This window comes from Neolamprologus brichardi, chromosome 11, assembly GCF_056152115.1.
Source record: "Neolamprologus brichardi isolate AB-2024 chromosome 11, ASM5615211v1, whole genome shotgun sequence".
Lineage (NCBI taxonomy): Eukaryota > Metazoa > Chordata > Actinopteri > Cichliformes > Cichlidae > Neolamprologus > Neolamprologus brichardi.
The window spans coordinates 2,814,821-2,829,780 of NC_142114.1; the positions used below are offsets into that span (position 1 = coordinate 2,814,821).

At 42.5% G+C, this 14,960-nt stretch overlaps 1 pseudogene across 1 annotated transcript; it reads left to right on the top strand.

The window, feature by feature from the left end:
- Window positions 1–7,919: 7,919 nt before the first annotated feature.
- LOC102784648 (uncharacterized) lies at window positions 7,920–11,772 on the top strand (annotated as a pseudogene). The gene is made up of 7 exons (XR_015719736.1): window positions 7,920–8,085; window positions 8,190–8,283; window positions 8,358–8,553; window positions 10,357–10,511; window positions 10,589–10,747; window positions 10,982–11,115; window positions 11,255–11,772. The product of XR_015719736.1 is annotated as an uncharacterized LOC102784648 (transcript).
- The last annotated feature ends 3,188 nt before the right edge of the window (window positions 11,773–14,960 follow it).

Consider the following 14,960-nt stretch of genomic DNA (forward strand, 5'->3'; position numbering starts at 1 on the left):
GCGTGGAAAAAGTTGCTCGATAACTACTTGCTTGCGATCGGGGGTAATGACTTTGCTATGGAGAGAAAGAGGGCCGTGCTCATTCACTGCTTGGGAACGGAGGGACAACGAATCTACAGCGCCTTACCACTTGCTACGGATGATTACAAGGGATCCGTGAAGGCTTTGGAAACGTACTTTCATCCTAAAGTCACTGTTGTCGCCGAGAGATACCGCTTCAGGCAACGAGCCCAAGCTGTCGGTGAGTCTACAGCTCACTACGTTGCAGCACTGCGTGAGCCTGTGAAACAATGTAAATTCAGGGCTATGGAGAATGAAATGTTGCGGGATCAACTTGTAGAGAAGACATATAATGCTCGTATACGTGAAAGACTGCTAATGGAGAAGGATTTGACGCTTGATAGAGCTTTGGAAATTGCTAGGCGTACAGAGGCTGCAATAGCTGATGCAAAGGCCATTGCTGTTGGTGAAACAAAGCCTGTTGCTGCTGTTCAAGTACAAAAGAAGATGCGCAAGCCAAAATACAAAGCAGCTAAAAAACGGATGCAGCTCCGATGTGCTACAGTTGTGGTTCAGCTGATCACAAAGCCAATGATAAATCCTGCCTCGCAAAAGACTGCAAATGTAATACATGTGGGAAAATCGGACATTTTTCGAGAGTGTGTAAATCTTCCCATAAGCCTATTAATGAAGTGACTGTGCCTGAAATGTGTGTTTTAACTGTTGAACTGTTGTGTCAGTGGTATGCACTGTTACTGTCACTGTACCAAATACTGCACAGGCATGTACTGTTAAGCTACTAGTAGACACAGGGTCTGGTGTTTCCATACTGCTTGAACATGTTTACAGCACAAATTTTGGCTCAGTTAAGTTAAGTAATCCAGCTGTTCAGCTTCAAAAGAGAAACTGGATGTATTAGGGTGTCTTAGATCTGACATTACTTACAATGGCCAGAGTGCCTCCACAGATCTCTACATTGTGAGAACAGGAACACCCATACTGGGCATGGACTTGGTGACTCCCCTCAGCTACACATAAAAGGGGGACAATTAGTCCTTGAGAGTTCCAAGGTCTGTGCTACACTTCAGCAAACCTCTGCTCTGCCTACTCAATGCAAACAGGAATGTAAGTCTCCAGTTGCATTCGGATGTGCAAAGGACTTTGTACATAAAGTGAAGGTGCGACCTGAAGTGAAGCCAATACAGCAGAAACTTTGATGGTTACCCCTGTCAGTCCGTGATGCTGTTTCCACAGAACTCAAGAACCTTGAGGAACAAGGCATCATAGAGAAAATCGATGCATCTAAATGGGTCTCCCCGATTGTAGTCACTAGAAGGAAGACTGGTGGCATACGCATGTGCGTTGATTTGAGAGAATGTAACAAAGCGGTGGTCGTTGACAGTCATCCCTTCCACTGATAGAGGACATACTGTATGAGCTGCGTGGGGCTGTCATGTTCTCCACCCTGGATCCTAAATCCGCCTACCATCAGCTGAAACTACATGAAGAGAGTAGAGGGCTCACTGCTTTCATTACACATGAAGGACTGTACCAGTACTGCAGAGTTCCTTATGGGTTGAGTTCAGCACCTGCAGTGTTCCAAAAGATGATGACACAAATCCTACGTGGCCAGAAAGGGGTGCAATGCTATCTTGATGATGTCATCATATACGGAACTCCAGAAGCCGAACATGAGGCCAACCTGCGTACTGTGTTACACAGAATCAACAATGCATGACTGAAACTCAATGTTGACAAATGTCAACTCCGTCAAACTACTCTGAGCTTTCTTGGTCAAAAGATCGGTCCAGAAGGTCTGCTGCCAGATGACTGTCATGTCACTGCTATCCTGCATGCTCTGGCCCCTACTGATCCTGCAACCCTGCGCTCATTTCTTGGCTTGAGTGCATGGTACAGCAAGTTTTGAACCAATGAGAGCTCTTCTGCGTAAAGACTGTTCATTCCACTGGAACAAAGCAGCTCAGGTAGCGTTTGATCAAGTCAAGCGGTTAATCGTGCACAGCCCTGCCCTGGTGATGTTCAACCCCAGTAAGCCCACCATAGTCTCGACAGATGCCTCAAACTACGGTGTAGTTGCTGTTTTGACTCAACTTCACGGTAATGATGCAGAACAGACTGTTGCATTTGCATCTCGCAGCCTGTCTGATGCAGAGAGGAAATACTCAATCGTTGAGAAGGAACCCCTAGCTTGTGTCTGGGCTGCTGAAAAATGGTGCACATGGCCCTGGGGCAGAAAATTCCTCCTACGAACAGATCACTGAGCACTTACAACACTGCTGACTACTAAGGGCAATAACAGAGCCAGTCTACGCATAGCCAGATGGTCAGCTTGCCTGTTGGAGTTTGACTATGAAGTGGAATATAGAACTGGGTCATTGAACCATGTTGCTGACTATCTTTCTAGGCTCCCACTTCCCGAGACAGACATGGCATGTGCAGAGGATGTGGAGTCAGTTGCAGCCATCCTCACTGATCTGAGTGCTGTGTCTGAGGATGACTTCCAGTCAGAATGCAAAGCCTGTCCAGTGTTTACAAAGCTCCATGTGCAGATACAGAAAGGCTGGCCTGCAAGGAAGACATCACTGGAACCTGACTTACAGCTGTACTTCCCAATCCGCCATGAACTCGCAGTCTTGAACGAGTCCATCGTCAGAGCTACACATCGATTGCTAGTGCCTGTGTCGTTTCAGAAAGTCGCTGTCTGGTGCCTGAGTCGCTGATATAGCTCATGAAACTCACCAAGGCATTGTACGTACCAAACAACGCCTGAGGGAATTGTACTGGTGGCCCAAAATGGATTGTCACATAGAGACACTGATAAAGAACTGTGCAACGTGCAGACAGAATGACAAGTCCACTGTCACCCATGATGCTCCACTTCAACCCATTCCTTTACCAGCTGCTGCTTGGGAAAAGGTGTCTGTGGATATCATAGGCCCTTTTGAAATAGCCCCTTCTGACTGTAGATTTGCCATCACATTGGTAGACTACTTTAGTAAGTGGCCTGAAGTAGCTTTTGCTTCCCGAGCTGATGCAGCTACTATCATTCAGTTCCTTTCTGTAGTTTTCTCTCGTGAAGGGAATCCAAAGACATTTATAAGTGACAATGGCTCTCAATTTCTCTCTGCTGAGTTCGCTGACTTCCTTAAAAGCAGGGGAATCCAACACCTGAGATCCTCAGTGTATTACCCAAGAGCTAATGGGGAAGTTGAGAGATTCAATAGATGCATTAAAGACTGCCTACAGACTGCCTCGATTCAAGGACAACCCTGGAAATCGTTCCTGAGAACTTACCTGATGGACTACAGAGCAACCCCTCATTCAACAACTGGAGTTTCCCCTTCAGAACTGCTCCATGGACGACGAATGAGAACAAAGTTACAGGTAATGGAAATGCCTGTTCCTCAGACAGAGAGGCATACCATGTGCGAAAGAGTTAAGAATAAGCAAATGAAAATGAAAGAATACACTGATGCTCGCAGGCACACCAAACCATCCAACTTACAGCCTGGTAACAAGGTACGGGTTAGGAAGCCATGGAAGGTAAAGAAAGGTGAGTTAAAGTTTTCTAAACCAAGGACTGTCATGACAAGGAAAGGACCAAACACTTATTTGCTGGATGATGGACGGACCTGGAACGCCTCACACTTATCGGCTCTGTCAGAGCTGAACACAGGTACTGATTCTGACACAACAATGGACTGTCATAAACCAGGAACTGATCTAGCATCTAACTCTGAGTCTGATAGTAGGCTTAGGCCCACCAGGATGAGGAACCCACCTTGCTGGACCCAAGACTTTGTCATGGGAAGGTGAATGTTACTGAGTAATGTGAAATATGTTAAACGTGTATTAGGTGACATACATCAGAATGATGAAGTCAGGTTCACATAAGAAATCCTTGTTCAAAGGGGGAGATGTTGTGTCCACACATTATTGCATTTGTTCTGTAGATGCATTTACCAGAAGCGCTAGGGGGCGCTAGTGAGTATGTTGTTCTGGTTGTGGTATTTGGAAAAAGAAGAAGAAAACAAAGAAAAATAAAGAAAGGAGTTATCTCCGGTGATCCTCTGATGCTACCTGCGTGTGTGTGTGTAATGCCTGCTGAACTAACACCATACAACATACGTGCTTCAGAGTTTTTATGTGTTTTGGAGTTTTTACGTGCTTCGGGGTTTGTACGTGCTATGGAGTTTTTACGTGTTTTGGAGTTTGTACGTGCTTCGGAGTTTGTACGTGCTTCGGAGTTTGTACGTGCTTCGGAGTTTGTACGTGTTTTGGAGTTCATACGTGCTTTGTCTCTAGGGGCCACCGTAAATATACTTTTATTTATTCACTCCACATAAAATGTAATAAATAAATCATATAATACAAAAACCAACTGTTTACATTTCAACTTTTAACTATTTAAATTTTCAGCGTTTTTTCCTTTTACACAAATTTAAAGTGAAACAACACAAAACACTGCAAACCACACCACAATTAAATATAAATATGAAAAAATATGAAAACAAAAAGAAGATGCACATTCTCTGTCATATGGGCCTGCATGAATAAACTTTCTGAATCCTTTATCATCCGCAACTGAAAATAGTTGTGGATGATTACTATACCTTTCTAGTGTAACGTTGTTGTCCCTGGCTCTCTTTCCCTCTCTTTCCCTCCTGCTCTGTTCCTGTGCTACTGCGACTGTAACTACCGACCCTCCCCCCTCTTCCCAGTGCAAAGCACAAGGCTCGCGTGCGGAGTGAAGCAGAAAAAAGTGCAAGAGACAGGGTGAGAGAAAGAAAAAAAAAACCCCACGGCTCCCAATAAGGAGCCGGCTCGTGTCGTTCACTTCAAAGAGTCGGCTCTAAGAGCCGTTTCGTTCACGACCGACACATCACTAGGGGGTAGCAGCCTAAGCAGAGAAGCCCATACCTCCCTCTCCCCAGCCAGCTCCTCCAGCTTGTCCGGGGGAACACCAAGGTGTTCCCAGGCCAGCCGAGAGATGAAATCTCTCCAGCGTGTCCTGGGTCTGCAATGGGGACTCCTCCTAGTGGGACATTCCCAGAACACCTCACCCAGGAGGTGCCCAGAAGGCATCCTTATCAGATGCCTGAACCACATCAACTGACTCCTTTCGATGTGGAGGAGTAGCGGCTCTACTCTGAGTCCCTCCCGGATGGCCAAACTCCTCACCCTATCCCTAAGGGAGAGGCCAACCACCCTTCAGAGGAAGCCCATTTCTGCCGCCTGTATCCCTGATCTCATTCTTTTACTCACTACCCACAAACCATAGGTGAGGGTAGGGACGTCGATCAACCGGTAAATCGAGCCTTCGCTTTTACACTCAGCTCTCTCTTCACCATGACGGACCAATACAGCAACCGCATCATTGCAGCCACAACACCAATCCATCTGTCAGTCTCCCGCTCCCTTCTCCCATCACTTGTGAACAAGTCCCTAAGATACCTGAACTTCTCCACTTGGGGCAGAAACTCATCCCTGACCCGGAGTAGGCACTCCACCCTTTTCCAGCTGAGGACCATGGCCTCAGATTTGGAGGTGCTGATTCTCATTCCCACTGCTACACACTTGGCTGCAAACCGTTCCAGTGTGAGCTGGAGGCCATCACCTGATGAAGCCAACAAAACCACATGATCTGCAAAAAGCAGAAATGAGATTCTGAGACCACCCAAGTGAAAGCTTTCCATAACTTGGCTACGCCTAGAAATTCTGTCCGTAAAAAATTACAAACAGAATCAGTGACAAAGGGCAGCCCTAGCAGAGTCCATCACTTACTGGAAACAAGTCCGACTTATTGTCGGCTATGTGGACCAAGCTCTTGCAATGGTTGTATAAGGATCAAATGGCCTGTAGCAATGGGCCAGACATCCCGTACTCCCGCAGCACTTCCCACGGGACATGATCGAATGCATTCTCCAAGTCCACAAAACACATGTAGATTGGTTGGGCAAACTCCCATGCATCTTCAAGAATTCTTGAAAGGATAAAGAGCTGGACCAGTGTTCCATGACCAAGACGAAAACCACGTTGTTCCCCCTGTATCCAAGGTTCGACTAACGGATGGACTCTCCTTTCCAGCACCCTGGCATAGACTTTCCCAGGGATGCTGAGGAGTGTGATCCCCCTATAGTTGGAACACCCTCTGGTCCCCCTTCTTAAAGATGGGAACCACCACACCGGTCTGCCATTCCAGATGTGCCACCTCTGATCTCCATGCAACATTGCAGAGACGTGTCAACCAAGACAGCCCTACAGCTCTACAGAGCCTTCAGGAACTCATGGCAGACCTCATGGCCAATTCCAGACTGAGACAGAGTCCAGCCCCTCTCCAGGAGAATGGTTTCAGAGCCCAAGCCATGCGTTGAGGTGAGCCCAACTATATCTAGTCGGTAGATGCTGACACACAGCCTCATGCACTCACTCGGGCTTCTTTCCCAACAGAGAGGTGATGTTTCATGTCCCAATTGCTAGTCTTGATAGCTGGGGATCAGTCCACCAGGGCCTCTGCTCCTGACCGCCGCCCGGCACACATTGCTCCCGACCCTTACGACGCTTCCTGAGGGTGGTGGGCCTCCAGGAGGATGGGCCGATGTAATTTTTTCGGGCTGTGCCCAGCCGGGCCCCATCCAGACGCTCACCCTCGGGCACCCTCCCTAGGCCTGGCTCCAGGGCGGAACCCCGATAACCCTATCCCAGACAGGGTGACCTGTACCCTTGGTCTTTTACTCATAGGGGTCTTCTGAAGGCTCTTTGTCTGGTCCTTCACCCAGGACCAATTTGCCATGGGAGACCCTACCAGGGAAAAAAAGCTCCCAGACAACATAGCCCCTGGGATCCCTGGGCCACACAAACCGCTCAATCAATCATATCAGCTATCTATGACAGAGAGTCTGTAGGAGAAGATGCTTGTTGTTGGATGAGAGTGTATGGGGGGTGGGAGTTATGGAGTGTGTGTGTGTGTGTGTGTGTGTGTGTGTGTGTGTGTGTGTGTGTGTGTGTGTGTGTGTGTGTGTGTGTGTGCGGGAAAAAGGAGCGTGACTTTAAGAGGAGACAGGGATTGTTTTGATTCTTCAGGGAGCGCTTTTTTTCTGTTTTGGAGTTGGCTAAGGCCCACAGTAGCCTGTGTTACCATTCCTAATAAACAGCCAGTAAACTGAATACCGAGTGCCTCTGTCTTCTGTGGAGGGACGATACAATACAAAGTCCTCTGTATGTGGTCTGTTTAGCTAACCTTGTCACGCATTTTAAATGCAGTCAGGGCATCTCAGCTGTTTTCCCTTTAAATCATAATTTGCTTTTTCAAACTTTCTTGTATGTCTTGGTAAAAATGCTGGTGAAGTACAATCAGCAGCAGAACTATATCAAGCTGGATGCCTTGGAAGGACAGTTTGAATTTCTCAAATTCCACGAAAAAGGTGTTCAGTTTTATTGTAGCTTCTGATAGGGAAACATTTTAGAAACAGATTTGTATTGTTTAAAACCTTGCCTTTAGCAAACTAAACTATAAAAAGCAAATCATTAACTTTGAAATTTGGACTTTAGGTTCTGCAGGGGAAGACATTTACTTATTTAATGGTTACTAAGTGGTGGCTTAATGCATTTAAAATGGACAGTCTTTACCAGTGACCTATAAAAAGTGCTGCCTCAAAACCACATGAATTTTTATCTTACAGTTATTGAGAGATTTTTCGTGCCCCCTGATTCAGAAGTCATATACAAGGATGCAACAGGGACAGAAGCTGATGCGGAAATAGTCAGCGCCTTGTTGGACAAGGCAATGTTGTGCTGACTGTCAGAAGTCAGCGTGAGCTTGAAAGGCAGGTTTAATCAGTCACTCTGCATTCTGAGAATACAGTTATTTAAATTTGTTTCTATTCCTTTAGAATTTTAATTGCTCCTCATCTCCTGCTCTGGGATGTCAGACTCAAGCTTCAGCTCATGTGCCACATCTCTTGGTGAAGACATACTACAAGAGTATGAAACAACAGAAATGCTAACTGATGCCACAAGAGGACAAATGGTTAACATCCTGGTGGCTCACATGATTGTGAGTGGGTATATATGTGGGTATATGTGTTTCAGGGTTTCTTTTTATTTGTGCCAATTTTCTGCATGGCCGTTGCATACATTTTAATGACTAATTTAATATCTCCTCTCAGACACCTCCCCACAAAAGCAGTCAGAGAGAAGTATCCTCTTGGTATTGTGATGCTGTTCCCTTGCCTGACGAATCCATATTCTAAGAAAGGCTATGTAAGTGTCATTTTTGCATTTCAAAATTCTGAGTTCTATGAACTGAATATGACAATAACCTTTCTTAATTTAAGGAACACTTCTATGATGCTGCAAGCAGCACAGGATACCTTTCTTGGCGTCTGAAAACAGTTCAAAGAAAAATTTGCCGAAGATCTGCGGTGCCACAGAATAGCTCTGTAGACCTTTTTCCAGGAGGCCCAAATTTCCAAAGGACTGTTAATGTTGACCGGCAGCTTGATGGGGATGCTTGCCAAGAGGTAATATCCAGTGTTGGGTAAGTTACTTTAAAATAGTAACTTAGTTACATTACTAGTTACTTCTATCAAAAGTAACTCAGTTACTTCAAGTTACTCGTTACTTTCAAAGTAACTAGTTACCAGGGAAAGTAACTTTGGTTTTACTCAGAATTCTCTTGTTAATGTGTTGCTTCCACAACTTTGCCAGTCTTCTAGCTTGCTTACTTGCCACAAGTGCACTGTGCCACCTACCAATAGAAAGGAAAAGATAATGTGCATATTTCCACGAGAGAAATCCCACGCCTGGACCATCATTGACTGCTGCCATGATTCTTGCCTACGTCACAGCGTCATGTGCGCCTTTTACATCCAACACAAAAACTGCAGTCGTGGTGCTTTAATTGTACTCAGAACTCGGAAATTCTGCCTTCTGAATAGGAAGATGTAGGTAACACCAGACTGCAGTTGAGCTGCATACAGGGCTGGACTGGGACAAAAAATCGTCCAGGGCATTTTGACTAGAGACCGGCCCACCATTATAGGAAAAATCATAAAGCCTTTGAATGAAAACAAACACTGTTGTGACAGTGATGTACACTGTTTTGATGGTATATATGCATCAATCTATCAATCCTTTGTTGTAAGATTCAGATAATTATTTTTTAAAAGCTAGACATTTTAAATGAGAATAAGAAAGAAAAGTATTTCTTTGTGCCCACCTCTCCCTGTTAATGCCCTACCTGGCCCCCCTGGCAAAACTTTGCTAGATCCGCACCTGCACAGTTACCAGCTGTCAGCTACCTAAAACAGGATCCTGGGGTTATCTGTCTCTCAGAAACAGTTCAAAACTTCCCTTCAACTCATTTATGTCACCTAAAAGATAAACCTGTTTTTCCATCACCTGTTCAGCTCTGATGATTCAGTAAGGACATCTCCTGGTTTCATCTTCATGTTTCCCTCTCAGCAGATAACCAAACCAATATCATGACCAGCAGCTTTTTTGCATCTGTGGCTCCAGCAAACATCAGCTGATACTAGAAATTAATATTAAATTCAAACAACAGCTGATCAAGCTTAAACGTGCTGCTGTTGTTTAAGGCAACATCGGCTGGTTTCCTCTTTCTGGCGCAAAGTGGGCGATAAACAAACAAGAGAGCCGATCAGCTGATCATTGATCAGTTTTCATGATTGAAGTAGAAACGGGAGAGGGAGGGGGGAGAATGAAAGAAGAGGCAGCTGTGCAGCAAAGACACAGAATAACTCCAGCTTTGTGCCTTTTTCATTGTAGCTGAAGTACGGGACAAACTGTTCCTTTTCACCTCAATAAGAAACGCGTAATATTTTATCTGAATACCAGACGGGATGGTTGGCAACTCTAATAACTTATGAACAAAATAAAGTTCAACATCATTAACTTCATAGCACCCACCCAGCTGTATAGAAACTCCGTCATGCTAGCTAGTACGCAGTACGGAAAAAGTCAGAATAACGAAAATAAACTCCACCTAAACTTGGTTTATATCTGACCCAGATAGACTGCAGGTCATAACTTCTTACCTGAAGTTCAGTTCACACTTGGACCGGCGGCTGCCTCGGGTCTCTTTTCCTTCTGCGTCCCCTTTCCCTCATCCACCTGCTGGCCTCCACCACTTGCTAATGTTACTGAATCTGTGGAAGCTCCGCGATAGCCACCACACGAAGTAACGAGTAACGACCCTATCTAAATCCCAGTAACGACTAACGCGTTCCTGATTTTGGCATAATAACTAGTTACCGTGCTCGTTACCACAATAATAACGTAGTTACTGTAACGCGTTACTTAATAACGCGTTAGTCCCAACACTGGTAATATCTTTGCTCAATCATACTACAGAAAATTGCCTGATTTTCTAGAAGATGAGAGAGGCATTTCAAAAGCTTGTTAATGAGACAGGCAGAAGTGCTGAAATCCTCTCTATCTTCCCAAGATTCCTGTATAGTAAAGGACTAGTGAGTTTGAAATGAGATGTTTGAAATAGCTTGACATTTCAAAGTATTTGTGTTGTTTAATATCTTCTCTCCCAAAGGTGTAACAAGATTTCATTTACCTGTTTGATGACGAGACATCCTCGAGACTGTTTCAGAAATGGGACGATGAGCTAAGCAGCTCACTTCAACACTAGAGATGCATCACTTGGTGCAGTCGGCAGAAAGTCCTCCAGGAAGTGATCTTGATGACTCAACAAGTAAGTTGTTTCTTTTTCTAGTTTGGAAGCATTTGCCATCATTTCAGGTACAGCTGCTTCATTCATGATTTTTGCGATCATATGATTAATATTAGGAAATAAGAACACCTGTGAGACAGTTTTTTTTCCTTCAATGTTATTTGTTTGTTCAGTGAATTGCTGAAAGATTAATCTGATTTTTGGCATAAATATGAACAAGAGTTTTCAGTTAATCCTGTCACTCATTGTCCTCAGCCTACGACCAAGAAATGGCTTCCTTGCTGTTGCTGGTACATCTACTTCCACCATCTCCAGGGGAACAAAAGTCTCCAAAAATTAGTGCAAATAGTGCATGCAAGGCAATTGGGAGACTTGTACTCTTTCATAAGGTAATCATATCATTAAGGTGGTTAAAATAATTTATGTCACCTTTGTAGCCATATATATATATATAATAACATAAAATATTTTACTCTGGCTGCAAGTTATTCTCATGTCTAATGTTGAGTTTCCTTATCTTAAGCCTAGTCGTGCTGCAGTTTGGGGGAACATCTCCGTAATCAGCAGGGTTGGCAACCATACCACTGCGCTGTTGACCATCAGAAGAGGAAGTCTGACAGTGTCCATATCACCATAGCTAAGCATCTCATCCAATACAATGCAAACCACTCCCTTGGGGCATTTGATGAACTTTTCAAAACACATTTTGTGTTCAATATGTCTTATGATGCTTTGTTGGAAAATTTTTACACATTCCTGCAGACAACAGTGTATTGTGTAACATTAATATGGGCAAAATGAGAGAGTCACCCAGATTTAAGATTTGAGAGCCAGACTGCTTAACCAGCCACTACCGCTCTCACTCAGGGAGTGAGAAGTTAAAACTATGCTGACTTGTTTCATTTGTCAGAAACTGTATCCCAACAATCAGCAGTTGATTTCACATTTAAGAGTTGAACATGGTTAATATCCTGGGCCCAAATTAAAATTGTTTTGTTCTCAGCAAGGCTGTAGGTTTCAGTTCTTGACATACGCAGGTTTCCGAAAGCACCTTAACAGTGGTCATGTGTGCAATGTGTGCATCGATTGTGGCCAAATTACAGGGGAGTGGGATTTCCAATAGTTTGGTGTCCTCAATTGTAGGATACTTGGACGAACTAACAAGTGAAATTTACTCACAAGCAAAGCATACTGCCATTTCTGCTTTACTTGTAACTGATCCCAGCATATCTGGGATAAATCAATCTTTTGACAAATTTGAAAATATTTTCACAAATCTGAATACAGAATGGAAACTAAATAAATACTTCAACCAAAATGGGGAGTTGAGCACCCAGCTGAAATAACACTGGGAGTGAGATATGGCAACAGGTAAAATCCAGTACTTATGATCAAGTACTGTAAGTGATACTTTTAAATATGGACCAATTTTAGAAACACTGAGGTTAGTGTGCAGAAATCCAGACATTTATGTGCTCTTAAATGAGTGTAGACCAGAACCTAGTACTTACACTGACTTCTCTGATGGAAGTTATTTTAAAACTCACTCTTCGTTTTCAGCCAAAAGACAAGCATTACAAATTCAGCTAGGCTATGATGACTTTGAAACAGCCAATCCCCTTGGCTCCAAATGTAGAATTTCCAAAATTGGCGTCTTTATAAGAAACTTGCTCCCCAAATTTATTTTGGTTTTGAATAGCATTCATTTGGTATCACTTTTTCACATGCAAACTCTGCACAAGTACGGTTTTGATGTTACACTGGAAACATTGATCAATGGTATAAAAACACTGGAGAGTCAAGGGCTAGGTCTTCCATTTGAGGAGCAGGTATATGGTACAACCTCACAGATCACTGGAGATAATCTATGAATGCACACAGTTCTTGGTTTTAATTAGTCATTCAGTAGCAGTCATTTCTGTCACCTTTGTTTGATTTAGAAGAATGATCATCAAAAAGGTACACAGTGAGGATGATCCTTCCTGAAAAAGATGTGTTTGAAATGCATTGCCAGTCTCTCTAAGAAAACCCACAATTGAAGGCTTTATAAGGGTTGGAAAAAAAATCCACACTAAATTTACTTAAGTATATGCAGTTTGTAATAACTACTCATTTGATTTAATGCATGATATTCTTGAGGGTGTAGCTTAGTACGACATCAAATTGCTTTTTTGAATATCTCATACAACTCGTCATGTCAGAACCTGACTTGCTTTCCAGGATTTATGTTTTGATTATGGATCTTTAGAACAAATAAAAAAGTCCAACAAAGATTATTTCGGAGAGGGCATTATATTATATTACATTATTACATTACAATTATATTCAGATGCTGTGTCCTGTTTGAAACATCCCATTGTTGTTTGGTGACAATATTCCTGCAGGAGACAAAAACTGGAATTTGTTGTTATGATTACTTCAAATAATGAACATAGTTTTCGCACCATCTCTGGATATATATATATATATATATATATATATATATATATATATATATATATATATATATATATATATATATATATATGAACAATACAATTTTTTTTATTTATTTTATCAACTTTCCTTCTGACGATGCTGTCTGTGTTGAGCGCTCCGTGGATCTGCGCTCGACAGTGCAGCCTAGGCGGAGTAGTCTAACGCAGGTTCACTGAGCGCAGGGCAAGCTAGCGAGACAGAAGTTAAGCTCTCCTTGCAACATGGCAAATTGAACCTCCCCCACCCTCATTCAGATCTGGCGTTTGGAACTATTTTGGTTTTCATGTGACGTATGACCCTGAAGGTAAGCGCGTCATGAACTAAAGTAAAACAGTATGTCGGATGTGCCACAATGCTCAATTACATTGGTGGGAACTAGTGCGTTAGCACAGTTAGCTCGTTAAGGTGTTGGCCGTCCAGCCCCACGCACTGGGCGATCTGTGGTAGCTCGTTAACGGAGATTTGCCGTGTTGTGGCATTAACGTCTTTTCAGATTAACGCTGACAGCACTAGTGGGAACACAATGAATATGACTGCACATTTACGCCGACATCATCCTAGTGCAAAGACAAATGGAAGCAGACAAAAACAACAAGCACGCATGCTACAAACTTTACCCAAGTCATTTAGACAGCCTTTAGCACATGATTCTCCTTATGGGGACCTGATATGTTTAATATGCTGCTGAGAATATAGCCCAGAAGAAGCGTATAGTATAGCTTTTATTTTGGAAAGAGCCATTTCTCTGTAATAAACTCTCTTTTCCAAAGATGAGTGATTTCTCGAGCAGATAGATTTTTTTTTATTACTTTGTTGTTTCAGCAACATTAAATTTAAAAACTGTACTTTTATAGTTAAAATATATATTCATAATTTTAATAAATGACAAATTAAAAAGGCATGAACATTTTTTTGGATCGAAAAAATATCGAACCGTGACACCAAAGTATCGAACAGAACCGTGAATTTTGTGTATCGTTGCACCCCTAATATATATATATATATTTATAGCATACTATTTAAGTACTTGTATCTACATAGAAACTTGATACCTAAGCATCATTTGAGCCATTACCCATCTTCTGTTAGGAAAATTGGCTCCTTGTTACACATGTGGAGTATGAGGTTTGAAGCCAAACAGAAGGTGTTTAAAGATTCTTTTAAACATTTCAAAAATGTAACCAAATCACATGCTAAAAAGCATCAGATAGCCAGTGCTTATCACCAGGAAACCTTCACCCTAAAACAAAATGAATTTTGGCCAATTAAATGTTTTGTCAGAGACGAGAATGTGGTCAGCAATTAAGTTCTTAAAATGATTTCGTCAAAAGAGCTTTTCTCAACTACTTGCGTTAAAGTTGATAGTTTAGAATATAAAGCTGGACTTGTTGTTTGCGGTGCCATGGAAGAAAATATGACTATCTTTTGTCAAATAAGTGATATAATTTTGGTAGAAAATCCCTTTTTTTATAACCATTATCATGCAGTCAGTACTGTAAAGTGAGGAAAGGTGTATTATTAAAAATATCTGAGTTTAAATTTCATAAACCACTTGATATGCAAAGCTTGCACAATGTTTCAGATGAAAGTTTGTATATTGTACCTTAATTTTCATTAATAGTGTTAAATATTTAACTATTTTGAAAGTGTTAATTTACATCTGGAGAGTGTGGAGCTATAAAAAAACCCCTGAAAAAGTGTTGAAATCAACACTTTGATAGTGATACTTAATTCACCTTTTAAAAAAAAATGTGAA